Here is a 12,833-nt window from a genome sequence, read left to right on the forward strand (position 1 = left end):
ATATTACTTACATTGCCGGTTTCAGTTGCATTTGGTGAAAGGTCCTTTTCAAAGTTAAAAATTATAAAAAAACTATTTAAGATCAACAATGTACCAGCAAAGACTAAGTAATTTAGCTATAGTTTCAATTGAACACGAAATCTTAGACAGCTTGGATACAAGAAAATTGATAGCAGATTTCGCAAACATAAAGGCAAGAAGAGTTAAATTTCTGTAAATAAATATTTATATGGTTTTACACTTAAGTAAACAAAAATAACTTAGTAATAATAAATAGTTTTTCTTTATAAAGTATTTTTCTTTTTTCACACCCTTATGAGACAACACTAAAGAGCCTTACTGGCAAGCTCAGCGTAGGTAGTCGTAGTTAAACAGGGGGCAGCATAATCGGTATTGCACACGGGCGTTCAAACAGCTAGCGACGCCCCTGTTCCTAAGTTTTGATGGACATTTTATTTCCAATAAACAATATTGTCTGTCACTGTCTCTGATAATTCATCTGGAGAATAACAGCCATGGTATTTCTGGGCAATGCACTCTTCATTGAGCAGATAACTGAAGAGTTTGCTATCAGTACTATATTTGGATCAGCTGGATACGTGTTGATTTATCTTTTTATCTTTTTCTTGTTCTAAAAATGTGGCTAAGTCTTGTTGTTTGTTTGTATTCCTTTTTTAAAGTTGCAGGTTTATTCCAAGCTTGTGTTCTATTTTTTCTTCTTTACTAATAAAAAAAAAGTAAGACACGCTGCATCTTGCATCTACCAAGAAGTTTTGCCTTGCGTGAGCAAAAAAGCATTAATCATTTTCCATTGGTCATTAAGCTGAAAAAAATAATATACCGCTATTAAGTTAGTATGTTTATGATGATGACAGCAAATCTTACATGTACTGTTTCTTTTGCAATAAGCATTAGATTTAAAAACTTTTTGCATTAGTATTTTATTTTTAAACCACATTTTTATAAAAATGTAAAAATGCATTTGTACTGATACAAAATTAAATTTTAACAACATTTTAAAAAATGATCATAAGAAATGTAATAATTAACTTAAAATGATTAACTTTCCTTTGGGCAATTTATTTGTAATAGAATTTGTTAGCTAGATTTAGGTATGTGCATTTGTGAAATATATTTATCAAAAGCTGTATATTTTTTAATATTTTGAGTAACATTATGAAAATAGCCTGCTTATTTTAATTTTTTCCCTGCTCTAATGAATTTTCTACAAAAAAATCATACTCAAAACAGTAAAGTTTTAAGAAATAATTTTATTTCCTATGTTCATTGCACCTAAGTAAATATACATGTTTGTAACTACATTTTTCAAATTTCCACTACAAGAGGATGCTTTACAGTAGTGCCATCTGATTTAGGCAGGAAGTGTATTCAAGACCACATTAACAAAAATAATAGCTTAATACAGTATTATAGCTTACACACAAGCATATACTTGTGTATTGTCTCCGAAAATACACATGAAAAAACCCCGTGTGTGTGTGGGGAGGTACATAATACTTAGCCTTAACAGGAAAGTTAAGGCTGAGAGAGAAATCCCTCTGTAATACTGAGAAATTCATTCCTGTACTCACTGGCCACTCCCATAATTCAATCACAGATGTTTATGAACTGTCCCAATTATGTAAATTAAGTGTAAAATGAATGTGATTTGTTGTTTTTATTTTGAGATTAATTTCTTTTATCTATTGATACTAATAATCAAAGAATCAATTCAAAAAAACAGAAAATGATTTTATTATTGATATTAAAACGAACAGCCAGTTGTATAGTGCAGATCAACAACTTGTGATTAGAATTTAAAACTGACATATAACCTGCATCCTCCTTCAAATTATCTTTCACAGATAATTTTCAGTAGATAACCCACACATTATGATACTGAATTATATTTTCAATTAAACAAACTTATTATTTCCAATCCAGGCAATAACTAAATAACTTAAATTTTTGTAATCTAAGTACTTCAGTGTTTTAAGTATTCCAACTCTGATTTCAGACAGGTGAAGAATTAAAAGCATCTGAATTAATTGCAATCTTATTGGGCTGCAATTTTCAAATTGCAGACCTATAAATTCCCCACTGGCATCCATCAATCTGCCTGTTCTCCATTAATCTCAGGAATGGAGTTAGATATATGAAAATTGAGACCAGATATAAAAAAAATTAAGGGGCCAGAGTCTCAATTAACTATATAAAAACTTCTGGTGTAGACTGGAAATCATGTAATTTCAATTCAAAATTTTCTCAACTATAGAGTTAAATGACTGGAATGACTTCATTGTTTTCAGGAGAAGTGTGATGTATAGAGGCAAGACACCTTTAAGATCTATATCAGATGTGGAAAGCTTAGGGGCCAAATACCCCAATTAACTGTACATGAACTTCCATTCTGCACCGAAAGGCATGTGATTTTTTTAAATTACAATTTTTAATCATATTTCAGCCTGGCTTTGTGACAATGTCACTATAAATTATTGCTCATTTATTATTAAAATATCATGTCAGGTACAAAACATTTATGCATTTTAGGGTTACTATTATAACCCATCAGAATGTTTGCAATTTTTTACACATTTAAAATAAGAGACTAATAAAAAAATTACTAAGATAAAAAGAAAAGTTAAAAGACTACATGACATCTGTTATCCATGTGCTCTAGGACCACACAAGACACTGTAAACTGTCAAACCATGTTCAACAGCTGTCATGTAGTCTTTTATCTTTTTTATCTTAGTAAAGATAAAAAAAAAGATAAAAGACTACATGTAAAAAATTGCAAACATTCTGATGGGGTTATAATAATAATGACCCTAAAATGCATAAACATTTTGTACCTGACATGATATTTTAATAGTAAATAAAAGCATTTGAATTAATTGCAGTCATAAATTTTTACTGGTTAGAATATCAGAATTAGAACACTTAAAACACTAAGGTGCTCATATTACAAATTTAAATAATTTGAAGCTACTTTTAAACTAAATAAGGTTTAACTAATTCAATATAGTCATTAATTATTTGTATTTAATATATATTAATAATTTTTTTTTATTTACCTAAGTTCATGGCTAAAAATGCACAATTTATGTATTTAACAATAATTGTATAAATAGTTTCAGTCAAAAAACTTAGCTAGTCACAATTATTCAAATCAAAGTTAAGCAAATTCAGATTCTCATTAAGTATGGTGACTAGCATCAGAAAATTTATTAAATAAAATTATAAAATTTAAAAATTTTTTATTAAATGTAAATGTAATTTGACACTTTTTAAATGAGGTTATTTTTCTGATGTGTGTTATAATCTAAACGACATCTTATAAAAATATTATAAACAGTTAAAAAAAATATATCTAATATATTAGTAATTATTTATTAAATGTTTTCTTTGAGGTAGTGACCAAAGTATTTTATGTACAGTAGATCCCCCTATAAAACCGTTTCCTATAGTTATGATTCCTATAAAAATTGTGGCAGTATCCGTAAACAACGGTAAAAATAACTCCTATAATACGTAAAACGTCATCGGGCAGCCGAACTACTTTCCCGCCGTCCGTATCGCCATGCTACGGACGTTTAGGCGGATAAATTGAGTTTAGTATCGTCTGTTCATATAATTATATATAAATTAGGTACTGTACATATAATTATATATTAATTATATATAAATTAGGTACTGTATATATAATTATATATTAACTTAATTTATTGTAACTTTATTATAATTAAATATATATTTTTCGCCGTCTAGCGTCACGCTACGGCGAGTTAGGCGACCTATCGTCTGTTTAGTACTGTAATTTTATACATTTCTTGTGAAAGAAACATTTCTTATTTAACGGCCATAAAAATTATTTATATTAATGATGTCTCCAAAGGTCAACGAAGTTTTCGCAGAAAAATAATATCAGAAATCGCGGCCGCAATTTGATGCGCTGTTCCGCGACGAAACCAAGCTTTAGCAACGGGCGTAGTCGAACGGTACACACTCGGTAAGCAATCCTACAATTTTTTGTTTATAACGTAGTTTATACGGATTATTTTNAAAATATCTGATAAAGAAATTAAAGTAAATAAATTTTTACAGAAATCTATTAAGAAAGATCAGTATTTTATATATATATATATATATACACACACACACACACACACACAGTGAGCATCATTTTTAGCCAGTATCTGCAGAAACTGCCATAAGGCAAAATGGATGATGTCAATGACTCAACAGTTTGGAGCCGTTGAGTATTTTTCTGCTAAACATCCTCTATAGTAGCACTGTTTTGAAACACGTTTGATGTTTTGACATCACATTTAGTAGCATATTTCATTCATACTACCTTTCACTAGCTGTAACTGATCAATGGTGGATGCTTCCTGTTCCAACACATATGTCACTCATCATTCAGCAGATCCATATTGTTATGTAACAGCTATCAAATAAAACACCTTTGCTGTTACAACTGTTGAGCCTGCTGAACACAGCCAATGTCTCAAAAGTGCTTGTCTCTAAGCAAAATTTTCCATTTTTGGGAAAAAGTCATTATTATATGAACTCATGTCAGGTAAGTATAGTAGATATTCTAGTATCTCCCACTGTCATCTACATAGCAATGTCTTCATTTGTGACAAATAATAACTGTCATTGTCATGCAAGGATATGATTACAGCAATTGTTATCTTTTACAATGAAATGCTGACTGAAGATGATGTTCAAGGAAGAAGCACTAGTATTTAGCATTAACTGTGTTCCTTGTAGTACACAATGTCTCATTGTGTACTATAAGGCAAGTCTGTTGGAAGGCATAAGCAACAATCATTAACACCAAAATAAAAAAACAGTTTATTAAGATCATTAACACTTTCACCTTACCAGTTCTTGCCATAGTTTCTTCAAGTGCAAGGATGATTGGCAGTGCCACTTATTCAATTGACATTTCAGTTCCAGTTCTCAGGATTTGGCTCATGTTTCATCAATTGTAATATTCCAATGAAAGAAAGATTCTCCTTCATGTTTGTAATGTTCTAGATCAGGGGTGGCCAACCTTTTGCATACCATGCGCCAATTTTTTGACAAACGAGTTCAGATGCGCCATATAATTCAAACACTTTTTATACAATCTTACATTCAATGTTAGGGGTTGATAAATAGAGATAAGAATAAATCTGCTTCGCTTAGGAGAGAAAAAGGAATAACTTTATTACACAGTTGAATTAATTAATTTATGACAGTTTATTGAAGCACCAATTTACAATAGTCAACAATAATCTCCTGTATGAGAGGGCTAGTGCTTCATGATGGTGCTATTGCTGCCAGAGTCTCGTTTGGTAAAGATTACTCTGCACCACAATTACTGGCACTGAGAACAAGATCAGCTTGGAATAATTTTAATCACAATAAATGTTTTTGGCCATTTACATGCCTGTAAACTGATCAGAAATAAATATCGCAAGACTCAAAATACGTGCATTCACTGTTATTTACTATGTGGAGAACACTCATTTTATCTGCAAAATAGACTGTAACGAATTGTGCAACAAATGAACTTGCCATGACAGACTATAAAAAATTTATTTTTTTATATAATATTCTTAATCGCAAAAAAGCCAAATCTGGCAATTTTGCTCAGAACTAACTGAAGCGCCACTTGTAATCGTCCAATGCGCCACGTTTTGGCCACCCCTGCTCTAGATAAATTTGAGCAGTTTCCGTTCATTACCATCTCTATATTTAGTTCAGAGCACAAGGAACCCATATTATAGCAATGCCTACTTTGATACTCATTTCTTGGAAAAAATTCATAAATAACCTGAACATGGTTTTTGCATGATGTTCATCTACTGGAATGATTGGATGGTTGCCATTGTTGGATACTGCAGGGTATTCACTTTTTTTCTTTACTTTTTCTACATTTTTGGTTTTTACTTTACTTTTTCTTATTTTATTTATTTACTTTGTTAATGAATACATAAATAAAATATAATGTGCTTCCTATTATCTTAATCAAAATTTTCTGTCATGCCTGATTTTCTGTAAAAACTACATGCTAAGATTTAAACCATGCATTTGGAATCTTTTAACATACTTTTTAAAATTTGCAATTTAAATGTTAAGTATACTCTGCCCAAAGATGACATTTTGAGATGTCAAAAGTACTTGTTTGTAGTTAAAAACTTTTCAAATAAACTACTAACACCAAGTGTAGTTTATTCTTAATCTAAATTTGACATCATTAGTGAGACATTTTTAATAAACCTTGGTGACACTGTCACACATTTCATCCAAGTGTAAGTTTAATTTTGATAAAACATTGTTTTTCTTGGCAAGTAAACATTGCTTAGGATGGTAAAATAAACACTTAATGTTCTTTTATTTCTTATTCAAAAATTAAGAGAAACAAAAATGTACCAATGAATACACGAACAGTTAAAAAAATATATTTGATGGGCTTTTGACAATTTGTCAGATTATAGTCAATTTCCAGTGTTGTTGTCAGTTCAAACCCTGTATAAAAGAAAAGTCTCCTAAAAATGTTTCTGGTGCTTTTGCAATGCTTCTGGGATTTTTATAATTCAATTCCCTAAATTCAAATTTAATGTTAAACCACATTTGACATTTAAGTTTTCAATATTGCCATTCATAGGAAACAGAAAAATCAGATTAGTTCAATTGGAAAAACATTAAGAGATGATTTCTCAAAAGTTTAGCACTTTGAAACCATCACATAACAGCTACAAGCTCTGAAATTGGTAAAAATAATTTACATGTGAATCTTATTCCACATTTGAAATGATCTGGTATTTTCATAATCTAGTTATATAAATTTCAATGCCAAACGATTGCTATAATGAATCAGGCTATTTTCCACTACTATTAATAATTAGATTCTAAGTACAGTAGATAATTGATTATCCGAATATCGATCAACCAAAATGTCAATTAACCGAAAGCTTTCCAGTCAGCAAATTTAAATTTCTGCTAGTGCTGTGGCTCTGCAATCTTTGGTTATTCCAATATTATTTTTGTTGGTGTGCATGTTTTAACTGGTAGCTCTGGCACAACCATGAGAGGGTACTTAAGGACGTGCCAGGATCTGAATGAATTTCAACATGGGATAGGTTAATATATTTTTTCGTACATAATTGGTTATCCGAAAAATTGATTTTCCAAACAACCCCAGTCCCCAATTGATTTGGATAATCAATGCTCTACTGTAATTTGGTACTAGAAGTAGGTGCCATCTCTTATTAAATTTAATAATTATAATTAAATTAATATTTATTAAATAATTTAGAATATTCTGGAAGAAAAAAAAAACTTGGCACAGAGCGGGACTTTAATCCACAAATCCCACTTACAATGTGGATGTGTTGCCAGTTATGCTACCCAGATCTCCAACAAACTCTTTGTTTTGTTTCCAAATATTTAATTTTTGATATAATTGGAAAAAATAGACCAATTCATTATGGTAATCATATGGCTTTGGTTAATAACAAATTGAGCTTTGAGACACACAAAAAATATTTAAATTTCACATTTTTATATTTGTCCATAAATAACAATAGTATTGTTACGTGGAATCAGTAGGAAATGCAAAACAATTTAATAAAACTTCAAAAATTCAACAAAATCAGTAAAAATCATCAATATCTGTAAAAATTTTTAAAACTTGGTATTACTATTACATTGAGAAGGTTAGCTTATGTTGTTTTTCAAAGCATATCATCAAGTTTCTGTTGACTGAACAAAACTTGGCACCATATTTGAATAAAAATAAAATTCAAATTGCTTGTTAAGGAAGCCAAAAATAAGGATTTATTAGAATATTTTTGAGCAGCTTCAGCTAACTACATCAGGATGAAAACATTCCTAATAAACCCATATTTTTGGCTTCCTTAATGAGCAGTTTTAGTTTTATTTTAGTTTCTGTTGTATTGTATGTTGTGGAGTTTATTGCTAGTCTGTTATACTAAATAAGGTTAATCCAATGATAAGATGATGGACATTGCAGGAATAAATGAGTCAATAGTCTTGACATAATTATCTTTTGATAGGAAAAGATCAATCAATCTCTTTTATTATACAACTGCTTTTTATTTAGCAAGCATATTTTAACTATACATTCAAATTTTTAGCTCTACTCACTCACAGCATTTCAAATGACTTTTAAGTTTTAGATATTATTGGATGAGATTTTAACTCCAACATCACTTTATTTTTATCTGATATTAATATTTAATGACATTCCAATTTTAAGTTTGGGATTGTACTAGATTTATTTTATTTTTTTAGGTCACACTAATTGCTGATATAAGTAGTTAACAAGAAACATGACAGTAAAGACTAATATCTTCTACCACAGATAAAGTAAACTAATGCAAAAGTGTTTGTTATATAGTTCATATTCAGGCTAATTTCATTCAGTGCTGTATTGATTATAACATATAAAACAGAACTGAGGAAGATCCAGATGAAATAGTATAACTGCCATAAAGGATAATTTAAGAGAAATTGTAGTTTTGTAGCAAAAAAAAAAAAATAACTATTTCCTCCTAATAGTAACTAGCCTACAACTTTAAATGCCACACCATTGATATTATTCAGAGAATATCAAGCTTTGACTAAAGTAGACTAAGAGATGAAAAGCATTGAACATCAATGTTTCCAGCCTTTGAAAAGATTTGAAAAGATATAACAACAATGTATGATATTAAAATACAATGCTTGAAAATTTGATTATGTTCTGATTTCTAGCTAAATCAAATAAAACAATTTGTTACACTTAATACAACAAAACATTTCACATCCCAAAATTTTCCTATTTGATGATAAATAGAATAAATCTAAAAAACAATAAAGTGTCAATTATAGTTAAAGCTTGTAGAAGTAGTAATTAAATTAAAAAAAAAACAATTCAAAATTTCATCTTCACACTATCATTTGGATGAAGACCTTTCAACAATCCTTCCAAGACATTCCTTGTCGACCACTGTGGACCAGTAAAATTACAATTTCATCACATCTAGTTTTGGTTTTCCTCTTATTTTTTATCGGTTGGCTCCATTTGGTTAAGCTCTCTGTCCATCAATAATCATCTCTTCTCATTACCTAGCTTGCTCATCTCCATTTCTGAGATTTAGCATGAGCTATAGCATCTTTTATTTTAGTTTGTTGTCTTATCCAAGTATTGTGTTTTCTGTCTTTGGATAATTTCCAAGATGCATCTTTTTATTTTTCTGATTCTTAGATTGGTAATCATTTTCTCAAACAAAGACCAGTTTCTAATTCTTGATCTTTCAGAAAATTAGATTTGGTAGTTGGTGTATTATTAAATATTACTTTGAATTAAAAATTATAAAGCAAAAACTGCCAATGATTTTGCTTTCTCTGCTAGTGCTGAATCATTATATTGAGTTCAACTGTATTTGCTATTAAAAGAATATCATCTACATGTCTTAAATGTGGAAAGTTTTTGTTATGAATTTTAATTCTCTTTTGGCTCCAGTTTAATTTTTCACAAAAATTTCTTGTAACATAGAATTAAATAGCCTAATTTAGGGGAGAGTGAATAATCTTATCTAATGCCTGTTATATTTTTGTTTCCAAATTTTATACATGTGGTAGGATCATTATATATGTTTTTAATTAGTCTGATTTAGTTTTTAGTAATTGTTGGCTTTTCAAGGGCTGTAATTAATTCATTATGAAAAAGCTTTTGATACAATTACTAATCTACATAGACAGGGCTTAAAGGTTTAATAAATTCTTTGTACTTTTTGATTAATTGGCTAAGAGCAGGAATGGGCAACCTTTTTCTATGTAAGGGCCATATTTAAAACTTTTGAACTAATACAGGCTGCATACAAGAAAAAAAGAAAAAAAAGCAGGTAAATCACACTTATTTATTCATCATGTATATTATAAATTAACATAAGTATACTTGATTTAACTTCTGGAACTGATGTGAATGTAATATCAATATATCCAGAATATTTGGTTGATTAGTCACTGCTAGCTTTAAATTAGTTTTGATGTGAGTCTGTTAGCCAATGTTTTGTTTTAACTTTATTATGTAGTAAATGTTAAACTAAGTAAATGTTAAATTCATTTCAGAAAAAGCTGTTCACATACATAAGTTGTAGAAAATATGTTGTAAAAAATTTATCATTATTTCCTTAAGGTGGGAAATTCATATATTTTTTAAAATATTTTGTGCAGCATGGGCCACAAATTTCAGTATCAGTATCTGTACTCTTAGCCAGGGGTTGCCCACCCGAGTACAAATATGATCCAAGATACTGAAATATGATCTAAATTCTCCTTCATTAGCATCAGGATTTTGTGTTTATCTTGTATAGTAATGATTTTGGTGGGAAGTTTGTAAAATGTTGGTAATAGCATGACCTTATTAATTAATTAATCTTTGCTATTTTATTAAAATTTGCAAATAGAAAAATTTACCCATTTATCTTAAACCTTCTTAATCTCTGCATTTAAAAAAGGGAAAATACTAAGTAAATGAAATAATGCAGTTCTTAACTTAATTTTTAAAAAAGCAGGGAAAAGAAGATACAAAGATTAAAAAGCCATTAATACTTTCAAAATCAGAAAAATTTCTGACCAAAACCATTAAAGTTAAAAAATTAATAATAATTATAACAAAGCTATAAACTATTTTAGTAATCCATTCAAGAGAAATTACTTTGAATAAAATTTATTTATTGAAAACTAATTTTTTTTTAAATATTAAAACTTAACATAAATGTAATGTATTAAAATAAATTGATTTTATTATTATAAAATTTACATTGTTTCATCTTAGAGTTTTTATATACAAAATTAATTAATCATTTCCAAAAATAGATCAAGCAATTTGCTTCGGTACAATTCACTCACATAATTAAAATATTAAATACTATTTGATATTTTAATTTTTAGAATTATAACCTAGAACTTTTTAGTTATTAGGATTTATTTTAGAAATAAGTGACATATAAAATGTATACTTTATGATTCATAACAGTCATATCTTATTTTGAAATATATTCATTTTTTAAATTTTAATATGACCTAATTTTAATTAAAAAAAGATACAAATGTATTAACCATAAAATAAACTTACAAATAATAAATTAGAAAATTTGGTAAAATTGCCCCTATGGCGCAAAGGTCAGTTTTTAACAGGTATCGATCTACCGCCTATTCTACACGCTTCTTACGTAAACGTGCACCTCAGTGTGTGCAATAGCAAGCACCTCATCACCCGGGTAAAATTATATAACATCAAGTACTCCACGAACAGTCAAGCAGGCTACTCGAAGCGATCATACTCACGTGGGCTAAATAATTAAACGCACAGTCTCGGAAATATCTCCGTCGGGGCTACCTAGATGCACTTCTACCGAAAATTCAATTACCGACTTCTAAAATTATTCCTCGACACACACAGTGGTTTACCCAATATCATTCAAACGAGTACCGTTAAGATGATGATATTATTTTAATCTAACAGATAAGTTATCATATTTTATTTCTCATCCAAATATAAACACAAACAGTTAGTCATGTTTAAAAAATCTGATAAAATTCTTCATAATTCAAAATATATTTATAGAAGATATTAGACATGAGAATATATATTTTTATCATTCAATAACAGATAAATTAATTAATCAAATACATACAATATGGTGATACTTTTAATATTCTATATTATTAATTATATTTTTAAAAATGGCATGTGAAGAATTATCAAAACGAAATTTATCAATTGTTATAGAGATAAAACATGGTTTATTCTTCCTTTAAATCTATAAAACTTTGATTGCTGTTTTTTTCTGTGTTGTAGATAACAAAACAAGTGGTTATTTCAAATTGAGGTGAAACATTTAAATGCAATCAACGTTGATAAAATACATCAAACAATTCGAAGGAAATTGTGTAACTCTTATACAACAAGCATCTGCATTTACTACATTTGAATTAATTGATATTTAATTTGCATACCTTTAAACATTATAGAATTATTGCGTGTAAAAGCTAACACGATTAATATAAATAAACAGGAATTAGATAAAAAGTTTGCTTTTACCTTTAAATTGACGTATTAATGTTAAATTAATTACACGTGAACACATACCTCGTTACTTCACCATTAAATAGCACTCGAACGTACAACGTCAAAGTTGATTTCTCTTCTCTCAACAAACAGGTAAAAGCGCCACCTATAAAATGTCGATTCGTTCAGGTAGATGAACATAATGTAACACATTAAATATTTGATATTTATATACGTTAATCAAATTATAATTTATTAACATTTAATTAACATATTTCTATTTTTTTTATAAATAATTAATATATATTTTTGTATATTTTAAAATATTAGGGTATTTAACAATCAAGGTTATAAGTTAACCAATTATCATTCACTTTACTTTAATACGTCAACGCTTATTGGTTAACTTCTAACTTTAACTTTCGATTCTTGGTTGTAAATGCGGCCTTAAATGATATATTAAATTTCAATAAAATATCGTCGGTGGGAGTTAATATTATTGATAAGAGATGAAATGAAATACGAGAGTGATGATTTTGAAATTATATGCGGCGAAATACACAACAACAAAAAAATTGCATTGAATTAGGGTATAAAATATTTAATATGATTTCGGTTCAAGAATACATAAATTTGAGATTCGGAACTGGATTGAATGAGTGCATAACATACAGTATGATTGCAAAATACAGTAGATAAGCAATTTATAAATAAAAGGAAAAAATACATTTCCTTTTTTCAAGGTTTCTGCAGATCC

At 28.8% G+C, this 12,833-nt stretch overlaps 1 protein-coding gene across 1 annotated transcript in view; it reads right to left on the reverse strand.

Annotated features, from left to right (window-relative positions):
• LOC111634937 (testis-expressed protein 2-like) overlaps positions 1–12,255 on the reverse strand; it is a 66,145-nt gene extending 53,890 nt beyond the window's left edge. Inside the window, exon 1 of the mRNA XM_023379771.1 lies at positions 12,158–12,255. The gene's annotated coding sequence lies outside the window, so the exon portion shown is untranslated. The remainder of the gene's footprint in view (positions 1–12,157) is intronic.
• Between the last annotated feature and the right edge of the window lie 578 nt (positions 12,256–12,833).

The sequence above is a fragment of the Centruroides sculpturatus genome, unplaced genomic scaffold (assembly GCF_000671375.1).
Source record: "Centruroides sculpturatus isolate CEXI.00-Female unplaced genomic scaffold, Cexi_2.0 scaffold891, whole genome shotgun sequence".
Classification (NCBI taxonomy): domain Eukaryota; kingdom Metazoa; phylum Arthropoda; class Arachnida; order Scorpiones; family Buthidae; genus Centruroides; species Centruroides sculpturatus.